At 39.1% G+C, this 12,781-nt stretch overlaps 1 protein-coding gene across 22 annotated transcripts in view; it reads left to right on the top strand.

Moving 5' to 3' along the window:
* LOC116694202 (pleckstrin homology domain-containing family A member 5) overlaps nucleotides 1-12,781 on the top strand; it is a 79,368-nt gene that overhangs the window by 4,993 nt on the left and 61,594 nt on the right. Inside the window, exon 4 of one of the 22 annotated variants that reach the window (XR_004333084.1) lies at nucleotides 2,126-2,254. The exons of 20 other annotated variants lie outside the window; for them this stretch is intronic. The gene's annotated coding sequence lies outside the window, so the exon portion shown is untranslated. Of the gene's footprint in view, nucleotides 1-2,125; nucleotides 2,255-12,781 lie in introns of those variants that run through there. One more of the 22 variants, XM_032523776.1, reaches the window with a different exon arrangement.

Here is a 12,781-nt window from a genome sequence, read left to right as displayed (position 1 = left end):
CACACACACACACACACACACACACACACACACACAATCATATTAGCCATCTTGCTGCTTTGGTACTCCAAGAGCTGAAACAATAAGCAAACCATCAGAATAATCATCACTTTCTCATTTAGACTAACCTGTCTGTAACTTTTTTCCTTGTATTGAGAGCTGGAGACTTATCTCTTATTGAACTACACTTCTGTGCAAAGATTCACAGCTGGGCTCTCTGAAGCAGAAGATGTTAAACACATGGAAAATACTGTACAGTATGCTTGATAGGCTCTGTGAAGCATACTGTATGAGTTAAGCCATTGGACATTTTATTTTCATGAATTTCTCTTGCCTCTATTGTCTCTACTAGTAAATTCTACAGCTATCCAGAGTGCATTATCTGTTCAGTTTGTTTCAGTTTGTGATGTAAACAGCATTTTAATGGGACAGTGCCAGCTGACAGATTGGTGTTTTCCATTTTATCTCTGTAGCACATAATCCCACATTTTAACTTAAGCTTCATTTTGAAGAAGACGGAGTGACATGATTTGTGACAACCTTTCAAAAATGTTTATTAGGATAAATGGGGTAAAGTCAGTTTGGTTGGTGCAAAATGCGTAATATTTTGGTCGGAGAACGATGACCCTAATTACTAAATTGGTTGTATTTGTTGCCTCATGGATGCAGGGAGTGTTGGCAACAATTATGTTTTTATGAATGAACCCTTTCTACGTTCTCTATTCTTGTCTTGGAAAAGAAGGGGAACCGCTGCAGTCAAGGCTAATTGCTGTAGGTAACACAAGGAGATACAGTAGCTGACAACTGGTTTGGAAGGCTAATGAGTAAGTAATAATTACAGTAGTAGGCTCAAACGGCTGACCCTCACAGTGCTACAGACCAAGAGTCTGGCTGGCTTTATTGCTTCCCGGTTATTAATGTTTCATGTGTTAACATTTTTGCAACGTCCTTTTAGATCAAATTTGACGCTTCCGAGTGCTCATCAGTATAAAGTGCAACTTAAAATATAAATATTACACTAGTCTGCTCTGCAGTCAGCACTTCATTAGGCTGTTCCCTTCTACAGCTGCAGATCACTCAGAACAGAGGAAAGCATGTCAATTGAAATTTGATCAATTATGACAAAAATCTCTATTGCATCCTTGTTGGGCTGTTGGCTCATTTTGTGCTTTGAAGGCCCACACACTGGCTGACTGCACATTTAAATGTAGGAGTATCGAATTACTCTTACGTGGATCAATATTCGGTTGTCACTTAAAGATGGATAATCAAATCCTTCTTTTGGATGACTAATGTTTTATTGATAACCTATTAGAGCATCTGTTTGTCATAATGACTGATGTGATAAAACCGACTCGAAAGGCTATTTCCTGTGACTAATATAGCATAATGGTTCACTTAAAGATTCTTGTTTAAAAGGAACAATACTTTGAACCCAGACAAAAAGGATAATTAAATGATGTTGCTGTCAGTTTACTCTAAAATCAGCAAATACAGAGCAACAGCAATCATTTGAATATGATGTGTTTTGTGAGTCCAATGTTCACTTTCTTTTAGCTCTGTTTTTGTTCTCCACCAACTCCTGAGAAAGCAATCTGTCTCTTTCGCTGCTAAATGCTCCACTTTGTTCACCAGCCATTTGCTAACTTTGTCTTTGTGGCAGGTAGCATACAATGAGTTTTTTACATCTAAAAACAGCTGTCCACTGTGGCTGAAAACGATGTCATGAGAGCGCTGAGAGTGAACCAAAACAGTAAAATTGAAAGATGCTAAAATGTTCCTTAGAGCTGAGGGGAACTTTAGAGTCAGATGATAATTCTCTGTTGATTCATCACTGCAAGAGACCTTTGTCACATTAATAAAATTGTCATTTGATCTATTTTCATCTATCTATCTAAAAAATATTGATAATAGCCACTTTAAAGAAACATTTTAGGGAATGCTTGTTGGTTAGAAATTTAAACAGTGAAACTGTTTTCCTCCAATATAACTGTAGCATAGTTAAAAATACCATACCATTCAAAATACATTACACTTTCAATGCAAAATGGATAGTTTACTACTTGCTAGTCCAAGAAGTGTCACTTTTCATATTTGCCATGCTTCTTCTCTTTAATATCTGCAGTTACAGACACTTCAGACACTGACACTTCAGGGCATCAGTGAAATGAGGCACCTTATCAGACATCTGAAAAATGGATTAGACTTCATTATAGGGGATTTGTTATCGTTTTCATGAGTGACATCAGCTAAAGTGAGTAAAAAATCCCAATACTATGGGACAATCTGAGGAATCAGCTCACATTGATTTTCATTTCTGTCTATCTGGGTTTGTGGCGGCTTTATCTTTAATTTTACTTGGAATACAGGAGTCCCTGTGTGAACCTCCATAACACAGTTATGGCAAGCTTTAAAGCCTCTCCCTTCTCTCCAGGGAATAACCCAAGCTTCTATCGGTGAGCAAAGCCATATAACAAAACTGATTATAAGTAACTGAGAATCCAGTCACAGTAGTGAGATTGTAAAAGAGGTGGACAAGTGTTTGGACTTTGAAAACAATTAAATGCAAGATAACGCTGTTTAAATAATCCTTTAATAGATGATCACAATTTTGGCCTCCACATTAAGGCTAATTAAACTCGACCAGGTGAAATATTGACTTTACGGTTAGAGTGCCTGCTCTGGTACATCAAATCAAGTGCTCCCAAGTGAAAAGAAAGCTGTCACCAATCCCAGGGGGGTTGTTTCATCATGCTGTGATTAAGTGTTGCCTACTTCCAAAACATGATTGCAGCTGCAGTCCAGGGCACTGTCACCGCTCAGTTAACCTTCAGTGTAAGATGGCAAATAAAATGATTAAACCAGAAAGAATGAGTAAAGAAACATAACAAATGCCGTTGACAATGATTTTGAAAGAAGGTTCATTGTCGAGGCACGGATGGCAGGAGCTTCAGTCACAACCAAAGCTCAACTGGCAAGTGTTTCAATAGGAACAGTGACTTAAGTCTTCATTTAGATTTATAGAAAAGGTACTTTTGATGATCATGATGCTTGTGCATTAGTGCAATATGTAAAGAAAAACAGAAGAGCAACTCTTCCTCAGGTGACTTGGAATGTCAAAGCATAACGTGATCGGACTGTATGAGCTAGAACAGTGTGTTGACAATTACATAGAGAGGGATATTATAATAGGGTTGCTGTGCATAAACCCCTCATTATAAAGATGAATGCCCATTTGAGAGCTGGGTGGTGCAAAAGTTGCTGAGTGCTTGTGTGGCATACCAAGAAAACGGTACAGGCCTGAATGCCTGATATCTACAGTAAGGTGATCTGGTGACTCTGTTATGCTTTGGGTGGGGGGGGGGGGGGGGGGGGGGGGTGATTTTGGTCCACTTAGATGGAAGGGTGACTGCCAAGCAATATGGATACTTGTGATTAGCTGACAGGTGTAAAATTGTATTCTACGACTTAGGGCTAGGCAATATAGAGAAAATCAAATATGATATTCTTGACCAAATACCTCGATGCCAATATTACGACAATATTGTATGGTTGACTATTGGTGCTTTTAACAAAATGTTATTTGCACAATGAGATTTTTGATATATAATCACCAAAAAGGATTTAATGACTTAGTGGGTAATGGGTAAATAATAAAACCGCTAGAACAATCTGGTAAGTTAAAAAAGTACATCACTTTACTGTAATGCAGCCTGTAAAACCAGGAAAAAACAGCACTTCCAGCACTTCTTCAACACAAATCTAAGACAATATCTAGTCACATATTGCGATATTATTGATATAACATTGATATATTTCCCAGCCCTATTACGACTCCTCAAGAATAGCCCTAATCAACAGCGTAAAACCACAATTGTAAATCAGTGTGCCTGGTATATTCTCTCTGAAACTCTGCCAGGTCCAACTGTGGCTCCATCTATATACTACATTGTGCGTGTATTGTTTCATGGAAAAAAAACACACATAAAATGTATTTACAATTCTATGCAATACACTAAATGCATCCAAAAACATGCACAAAAATATAATCTTAATATTTTAATTGTATGTACGGGGCCAGCCATAGACATCAAGTTTTAAGTCAGCATAAGCATCCCATAGCTTTATGGAAATTTTGGGAGAAGCAGAAACTGACAATGCTTCATATTTGTTATTGTCTAATTAAGCAGAAGCAGACCATTTTTTAGAGCTTACTGTACTGTAATAACCTATACAGCAGCAGGAACAACATTTAAGCTTTATACTATGTTACCAGTTAACTCCCACTGCCGAAATTAACCTCAAACCTAATTAACCTTATCCTGTGCAGGGTTGCTGGGGCAACACTCATGTTCTTCTTTTTGCATTTTCTTTCAATTAAATCAGTAGCCGTCCACTTTGACAAAGATGTCTCAGGTTCTGTCTTTCTCAGCGTGTGTTTTCTGGCTGGTAGCACCTTAAAATATTTCAAGAGATTTATTATAAAGGAAACTACTATAGCCAATTTTCCTTACTCTGATTTGATTGAGCTACAACCTATCGTAGCACACATTGTTGGAGAGGTAGGGTGCACACTGGACAGCTCACCACTCTGCCAGCGCAAAGACAGACAACCTTATTCACACCTATGAGCAAATTAGTTGCCTACGTAACTTGTGTGTTGGAGGAAATTTGAGCGCCCAAATCCACACAAAGATAACGTGCAAACTTCTATAAACAAACTTAAAAAGACTTTTATAGTTTTTGTCCTTGGGAAATTACCATAGTATTAGAAAAACATTGCACTCTGAGGGTTGTCTGATTGAGTATAATGGATTCTCGATATCACTCTGCTTTTTTTCATGCCGATCTTTGCTTCTACAAAATATATTTTTACTATACACTGATTTAATGTAAAAAGTGTGAAGAATAATGTGTCTTCAGTATTGAATGAAATAATCTTGATGATCTTAACCCATAATCTTAGCCCTTGTGCAGCAGTATGTTTAAATAGAAGTGTTCATTCCCATACACATGGCTAACATTAACAAAAGACACACCAGGGACAATGCCTTATTCAAACTGCAAAGCTCTTAAAGTGTTTACTTGGCCCCTTGGCAGGGGGAGGCTCTGATGGCTGTGGCTGCTGACTCACTAACTCTGTCAGTGCTCTGCACTCATACAACTCACTTGTGTGTTTGTGTGTGTGTAGTGTGATTTAAGAGGGAAACTAGTGGACCTGGATCTGCTGTACATCATCCCCGTCTCTAGCTCCATAACTCTCTGTTCTGAGGCTCGATGCTGACTAGGAGACAGACAGTCAACTACGCAAGCTTTGAGCTGCTCAGACTGCTCTCACACGTTTCAGTCTCTGTGGGGTCTCTGCCATCTGGCTAGCACCAAAAGAAAAGCGTATGGGTTTTGCAGTTTGGATGCTCGGCGTGTGAACATATGTGTAAGAGATCCACTGATGTCAGTGATTGCCCCAGGTGCTGATTAAGTGAATATCCACATCAAACCCAGTTATCTTCAGCTGTTGTTGATTGTATTATTTGGTATAAGAATGTATATTCAGTATAGGAAACTAAGATTGCTGCATTTAACAGATATCTCTCAGACTTTCTTTAGTCATTTTTAGGCTGTCGGACTGCACACAAGCAATATGCACCTTCTCTCAAACTCTGCAATGATTAACACTCAGTTACTAAATAATATATGTTATTCCCAATGGTATGGAATATGTTGATTGAATGTAAGCCTACCTTTCGGGTTTAGTAGGGGAACATGCAGTCTACTTTAATTCGTTGGTCTCAAAGCCTCTTAGTTGTGTGGTGTCTTTGATTTAATGCTGATAGAGCTGTTGAATTTGAGTAATCCCTGTAGTAATCTGCAATGAGCCGTCCTTTGCTGATGTTGTGCCAGGTTGAATCTGGGGACAGCTGCCTTCATAGTTGTTGGTCTGCCATTATTCCACACATTATTAGGTCTACATCTGAGAACTTGGTATGCCAGCCTTGTTACAGTTCTTTGAGAAGGAATCAGATAGACTTTTTACAATTTATATTTCTTAGGTAAATTCTTTGCTTTGCCAGCTGCTTAAGTTTCCTTTGCATTCTCTTCCATTCAGTCCACCTACATCTATATTTCATTCATAAAGTCGAGAAGTAGAGAGGGATTTGAAGTTGGGGAGGCACAAGTGAGAAAGTTTTTGTGAGCATATGATCTTAAGTCAGGGGCGAGACTCTGATTTCCTAATGTCAATTGTTCTAAATACCCATCCAGCCTGACTGACTGCTTTTAAAGGGCCTGTTGAAGTCAAACCTCAGCCATTTTAGTTCTCATGATGAGATGCTGTATAGAAACAAAAATGTGCTCTCTGAGTGCCCTTGCAGTATTTTCTAATCAAATGCCTTTACTTTGGGTCCATTACATGCTTTGTGATCTAGGTCAGTGATTCAAACCAGGGATACTTATACCCAACGGGGTACTTCTGCAGTTGCCAGGTGGTACATGGAAAGATTTTAGAGTAGCTTGACTAATTTGAAAAGATAGAAATTATGATTTGATTAAAATTCACATACTACCAATAAGTAAACTCTTACACCTGAACACTACATGTTGCAGTTCTGTGCGAAAACTGTTAGCAAGTGAGCACAGAAGTTTGAACAGGTAGCTAAAAGTAATGAATAAATGGTAGAAAGGTTACTAACTGATGACAAAGCACTCCTACTCAGTGTATCTTTTACATCCTCCCTCTGTTTCTCTTGTCTGTCTACCGCAGTCCAGTGGACAGAGCACGGCCCAGTGGTTTTCCAGATGGTCTGTGATGATTAGGGAGCTTTTGGAAGCCGTCACTCTGCTCAAATATACTACAGCTGTGAGCTTTTGGAGCATCATTTTAAAATGCCACGGAGGCCTTTGGAACAGCATACTGTTTCCTGAAACAAATTGTTACAAATTCAGCCTCTGATTTTTTTTGGGGGGGGATTTGTCTTTATTCACATCCAGCAGACATTCAATACTTTTTTTCTTTAACTGCTACGCAGAATGCAAACATCTGCTTTCACAGTGATAACACCATTATAAAAAGGGTCCCCCACTACATTGCAGCGTTTTACTTTTCACCCTCTTCCAGAAGATTGAATAAAAGCTGTAGTGCTGTTCTGATGTAGTGGTTGCTGCAGAGTTTTTAATTTGCAAGCAGCAGCGGAGGGATTAATATCGAACACTCCTGGTCTTGTGGCTTATTCCCTCCATCCTCTCTCCTGGCAACCGCGTTAGCTGCACTGTCCCCCCTGCAGACCTCACATGTCTCACAATTGTCTCTCCCCGGCACATCTTTTTCAGGCTAGACATAATGTATGCTATCAGCAGGACATTGTTTCTTTCTATGGCTTTTCTTTTTAAAATTTTTAATCCTCTCACAATTCTCATCTCTGGAGCTCAGTGACAGCACAAATGCTTTTGGCTCCTTATGTGTGAGCCTTTGATGTTTCCTTGCTCAAGAGAACCATACAATAGTGAGTGTTAATAAGTGGCTGGCTGCCACATATGTAGATGTGATAACCCTTGCCTTTTCTCTAATGGTCTAATCACTTCTAGGAGAGCACATTAGATACATTGGTAGGCTCCTTTTTGTCTCTTGTCTATCTCCAGTACTGGCGTTTGTAGTAGCAGTTAACTGTGTGTTAATTAAACCTAACTGTGTGAAGGACTTCCATAGTTGTTCCCAACAAACATCAACCCAAAGTGAAACACTTTTTTTACAACCACTTATCGGGCCTCTTGCATGTCAGTGTGAATGTGGTTTAGTGCGTTGCCCATCAAAACATGAGTGCACTGTAAATTCTGCGTTTAGACGAGGCACTTGATAGATATAAATAGTGCCCAGGTCATTGCAACTGCTTCAAATAGTGCCAAGTTCTTTGAGGTGCGAAAGTACTACCAGACCCATCAGGTTAGCCAGAAATATTTAAAAGTGATTTGACATAAAATCTACATCCTGACATTTTCTGTGTATATAGCGTTACTTGCTTGATTTGGCTCTTTTTCTGGGGACAGGGAGGGATGCATAGGCAGTGGCAGTGATTGGATAATACACTGCATTTATTGCTCAACTGTTGGGTAGTGACTCTGCTGTCAGAGTCCTCTCCCACGCTCTGTCCTCGGATCTGGCCGTCCCTGCCTGAACAAATATTTGAACTCCATGCCAAGTGTCTCACTGAATGAAGTATACCTACTGTTATTGGTATTGTACATTTTTGTTTCTCACAATCTTAATGGCATCACTGGAGTTACCACAGGAAGAATGTGCCATAGTGTACCATAGAAAACGGTGAAAATGGTTGTCCCTCATTACAAATGAACACAAGCTGGTTGTCCAGCAAGCAGAAAACCCTGGTAAAAACACACCGCTACATGTGCATCCCTTGATCTAAATTGGTGCCTTGGAGGCACCGCATGTCTCCTGCTTCCTGGAGTTTCAGCCGTCTGTTTGACGTCAGGTATTCACAGATAGCTGAAGAGAATAACACGGCAAGGTAGGTACAGTACTTAGCCTTACCCCGTCTCTCACTTTGGATATTTGTCAGGATCCTAGGTAGCCTGTGTTTGTTTGGCTTTCAGAACTAACATTTTAGGAAACACTTTGACATTTGCCCTTTTTGTCAGAATCCACTTGCTTAGATTGAGGTGGATTTGTTAAAGCGAGTTTACATTGTAAACACACACTTTTTAAATATTTTTTTTATATTAATTTCCTACGCACCTTTTTATATTTCAAATTTTCGAATCCTGCATGATTTACATTGGCTTCTTTATCTTTCCTCTTTCATAATATATTTCCACACTCTATAACCCTTTTCCGCTGCCACCTGTCTATTGCACTTTGCAGCACTTTACCCCTTGCTTGTGCATGTTTGTCCTGGTGTTCATACTATCAGACCTGGGGTTATATAGACATCACAGGGACCTACTTATCAAAACATCTCTCTATATTGCCACTAGTGGTTAAACACTCCATAGGTTACCTTTTAAAAAGGTGCAATGAAATCAATCTCTTCCCTTTATACTGCATATCAGCTCTGTGCAGCCTGTCTTCAGTAGAGGGTGTGTGTGAGATGATGCCACAGTGGGGTGAGCTGACAGGGGCTCCATAACTGTAGTAATGGTTGCACCACGAAGTGATCCATCAGTCTAATCAGCTGTCAGCCCTCTGCAATATGTTTCTGTAGCAGTAGGGATGAATGTCGCTGGAAGTCAAGAGTCTGGTTAAAATATCAGAAGTACTTGGTCAGGGATAAATGCAGCCTTCCCACCTCTGTGCTGCTATTCACTAACTGATGTGTGCAGGCATTGCTCCTCCTCCCTGGATGAGGGGGAGCCCACTGTTTTTCTCTGTAAGACCTCTGCTGGTGGTTCAGATAAATACACCCTCAACTTTGACTGTGATGTTATGATTGCTATGTCTCTGCCTCCGTGCTTCTTGTGTACGGTAGCAGGATTTAGCAGAGAGCGTGACAGCTTTATTGCTGCCTGCCACTGGACTGATGATGGTCCTTATTAAGGGTTTGGGTAGGTGGTGTATGGTGTGTGTATGTAGGTTTGGGAAATATAACTGGTATAAATGGAACAGTGTTAGAGAGATGAGAAGTAATATGAATTTGACTATACTGTTTGCACCAACATTGGAAACACTTTGTTGCATCACATAAGATATATTGTGATGATCAGCGGTATGTGTAATTTTTTTTTTCTAGGCTATTATAAACAGGTGAACTGCATTTAAATCCTGTTCTCTTGAGCTGTCCATTAATTGAATAACAGAAATGAGATAAGCAACTAATTGTTTCAGTCCTTTCTCAAGAAAAGAAATCCAAAAATGTGGATTGTTCCAGGTTCTCAAATTCCTGCTTCTCTTGGTCTTACATAATAGTAAATTAAAGGAGTATTCCGGTCGATTCCAACAAGTAGCTCTGTTTGTAAATAGTGAGGTCTGTCAGTAGAGAGAAAAACGAAAACAATCGGTGCTGCTTACACCGTAATATCCTCCTGCTAGTGTTAGAACCCAACAGGCTTAAACAAGTTTTAAACATGTTTTTAGCCTCTAAACATGTTCAAAATGTCATTAAAAGTGCATACCCATGTGGAGTGACTCCTTCCAAGTGAACACAGGGAATCTGACTGTTGATCCATGAAAGTTGTGCTAATTCAACTCTGTTTAGTTCCTGTGTTGATACTGCAAGGAATGCTTCGGGACGTCGAAAAGAGATACAAACACATTTTCAAAAATAAGCATATGCTTATTTTTTTTTAATCATTAAATTGATAGTCTACATATCTCTTTCCTGTGCTGTAGTTTTTAGACGGTCCCTAAACACAGCTAAATTAGCACAACTATTATGCATTTCTTTCACATCTACTACAGTCAGATTCACTGTGTTCACTTGGAAGGAATCACTCCAAATTTACAAACAACAGAACTGCGTAATTGGAATTGACCGGAATTCTCCTTTTAATATTTTTAGGTTTTGAACTGATAAAACAAGACATTTGATAAAGTCACGTTGGGCTACAGGATATTGTGATTATGATAATTCTGTATTAAATGATTATACTGTATGACTGACTTTAAAAGACTGACTGGTTGTACTGTAACAGCCAGTCAGTCTTTTAAATGTCTTGAATCTGCAGCAATACTACTCAGAATAAAATACAAGACTTCATCTATAATTTAATTTGGTTATGTTTTGTATTATAGTGATGTCATTATCTCTTAAAGGAAAACTTCAAGTGTGTGTAGGTAGCTTCATCAATAACTCTCAAGTCTCTTTTAGTATTTTTAGTCCTAGTCAGATGCTATGTGCATGATTTTATGTGTCATTTTGAAGTGCTTGATGGATGTGGGCCCTGGTCCTTGATGCTACAGACTTGCATCTGTTTGTTCAAAGAATCTGAAACTGTCCCCAAATCTATAAGATGTTTCTGTGAAGTGATTTGGAACAAGCTGTAAGTGGACTGTAAGATCTTCTGAGCTGTTGGATATGCATCTCTACCTATTTGTTTCTATTGTTTATTTATGGAGGAGGGAGGCTCATTAGTCATTCAGTGTGACAGTGTAAATGTGTACACAAGAAGTTTGCTCTTTGCCAAGAACTAAAGCACAGCTCAAGCTGGCTCACTGCCAAACTTAAAATTGGCTTTACCCTACCTACAGTCAAAATGGCAGTTTTTGTAAAAACATATTCATTTATTTTCTTTAGAAATCTAGCCAGGACACTGTCTGACAGGAATTGTTATATTTTTTGGCAGATTGATTGTACATCTTTAAGTCCCCAGCAACATCTTAAAATAACTAACTAAGAATTCAGAAACTATAAAAAATCAAATGAATCCCACACTCTACCAATACATTTACAAAGTGATAAGGCTTATTATGGGTGTGCGGTTAAAGTCCTGTTCAATTTTTGCATACATTGTTAGGTGACTGGCAGTCGGAGCACACTCCCAGTTGAATCATCGGTAGAAAAGATAAGCAACTGTGCCAGAAAATATTGAGTTCTTTGATTGAAAGCCAGAGCCTGTGGACATAAAATCTGAAGGTAGTAGTCAACTGTGTCTCCAAAGCAGCATTTTTTGAGATGATACATCAACGCAGAAATTCTGTTGCGGATGTCACAAGCAGTTGTCAGCTGTTTGAATCAGTTTATGTTTGACATACGGGTCTTTAATTTAACTCACCAAAGTAACACCAGACATATTTGACATGCTCAACAGAATTTTAATTGTGGGCAAGAGAGTCCAAGTCTTGAGCCAAGCTAGGCAGGATCTGTTCGAGACAAACAGACACTGATATCAGTGTTCCTTGGTGTTCATGTTTCTTGTTGTCCTCATAATGACCGCACATCTGAAACCTGTTTAGTCAAACTTGGATGGAGTCACTTTGGTGCTGTCTACGATGTTTCAGATTTCGTGTGGTGCACGACTCAAAGGCACCACAATTACAGCATTGTAAGTCATGTCTCATATAGTTCTTCTTGAAGCATGAAGTGGCCTTTTAGGTAAAGACCCGCAGGTTATGTTAAAAGAGCTATCCTAGTAATGATGTACTAATAGATGAGAGAGGTATGTAAAAATTAAACAAAATTTTCATTCTTAATCTCCCCTCTGTTTGTGTGCTAAGCTTTAGATTTCTTGATAATTGTGCGTTAAATATTTGCATCAATGTGATGGCATGTCATGGCTGTACATTATGAACCTCAATCACCCGCTTATTACTTGCCTCCAGTTACAGAATCAACATTCTAAAGGTGTACACGGGCTGATTTCCCTACTGGATGAACACACTGACTCTCTGTGACCTGATGTGACATCACCAGTTACAAACACAAAAAGAAATTAGTGTGTCTGAGAGGAGCATGGTTTTGTTGACTAATGCAGGAAAATAGTAGCTTGTTCATAATGAAACAGTGGAACAGGCAGCAGGCATTATAATAAATGGCAGACTTTCTCTCACAAATAAGCCAATGGAAGTGCTGCACAGTGTTCCTATTAAGGAGAGGACTGATGTGTCACAATTGTCCAGTCAGGAGTGTCAAATCAGTGACAAGCAGTATGAGTTATTTCCTTCCTAAAACAAACTTGGGCCAGCTTAGTTTCTTCCTTTGTTTGTTTCTGTGTTTTATTGTAATCTCTCTAACTGTCCCCGCCCACATCAATGGATGAAAGAGATATTGAGTCATACAGTATTGTTTAAGGTGAGCAAACATCATTCTAATAATGCAACTAGTATCACAGTGCTTTG

This window comes from Etheostoma spectabile, chromosome 8 (genome assembly GCF_008692095.1).
Source record: "Etheostoma spectabile isolate EspeVRDwgs_2016 chromosome 8, UIUC_Espe_1.0, whole genome shotgun sequence".
Lineage (NCBI taxonomy): Eukaryota > Metazoa > Chordata > Actinopteri > Perciformes > Percidae > Etheostoma > Etheostoma spectabile.
This window is presented reverse-complemented; position numbering and strand designations above follow the sequence as displayed.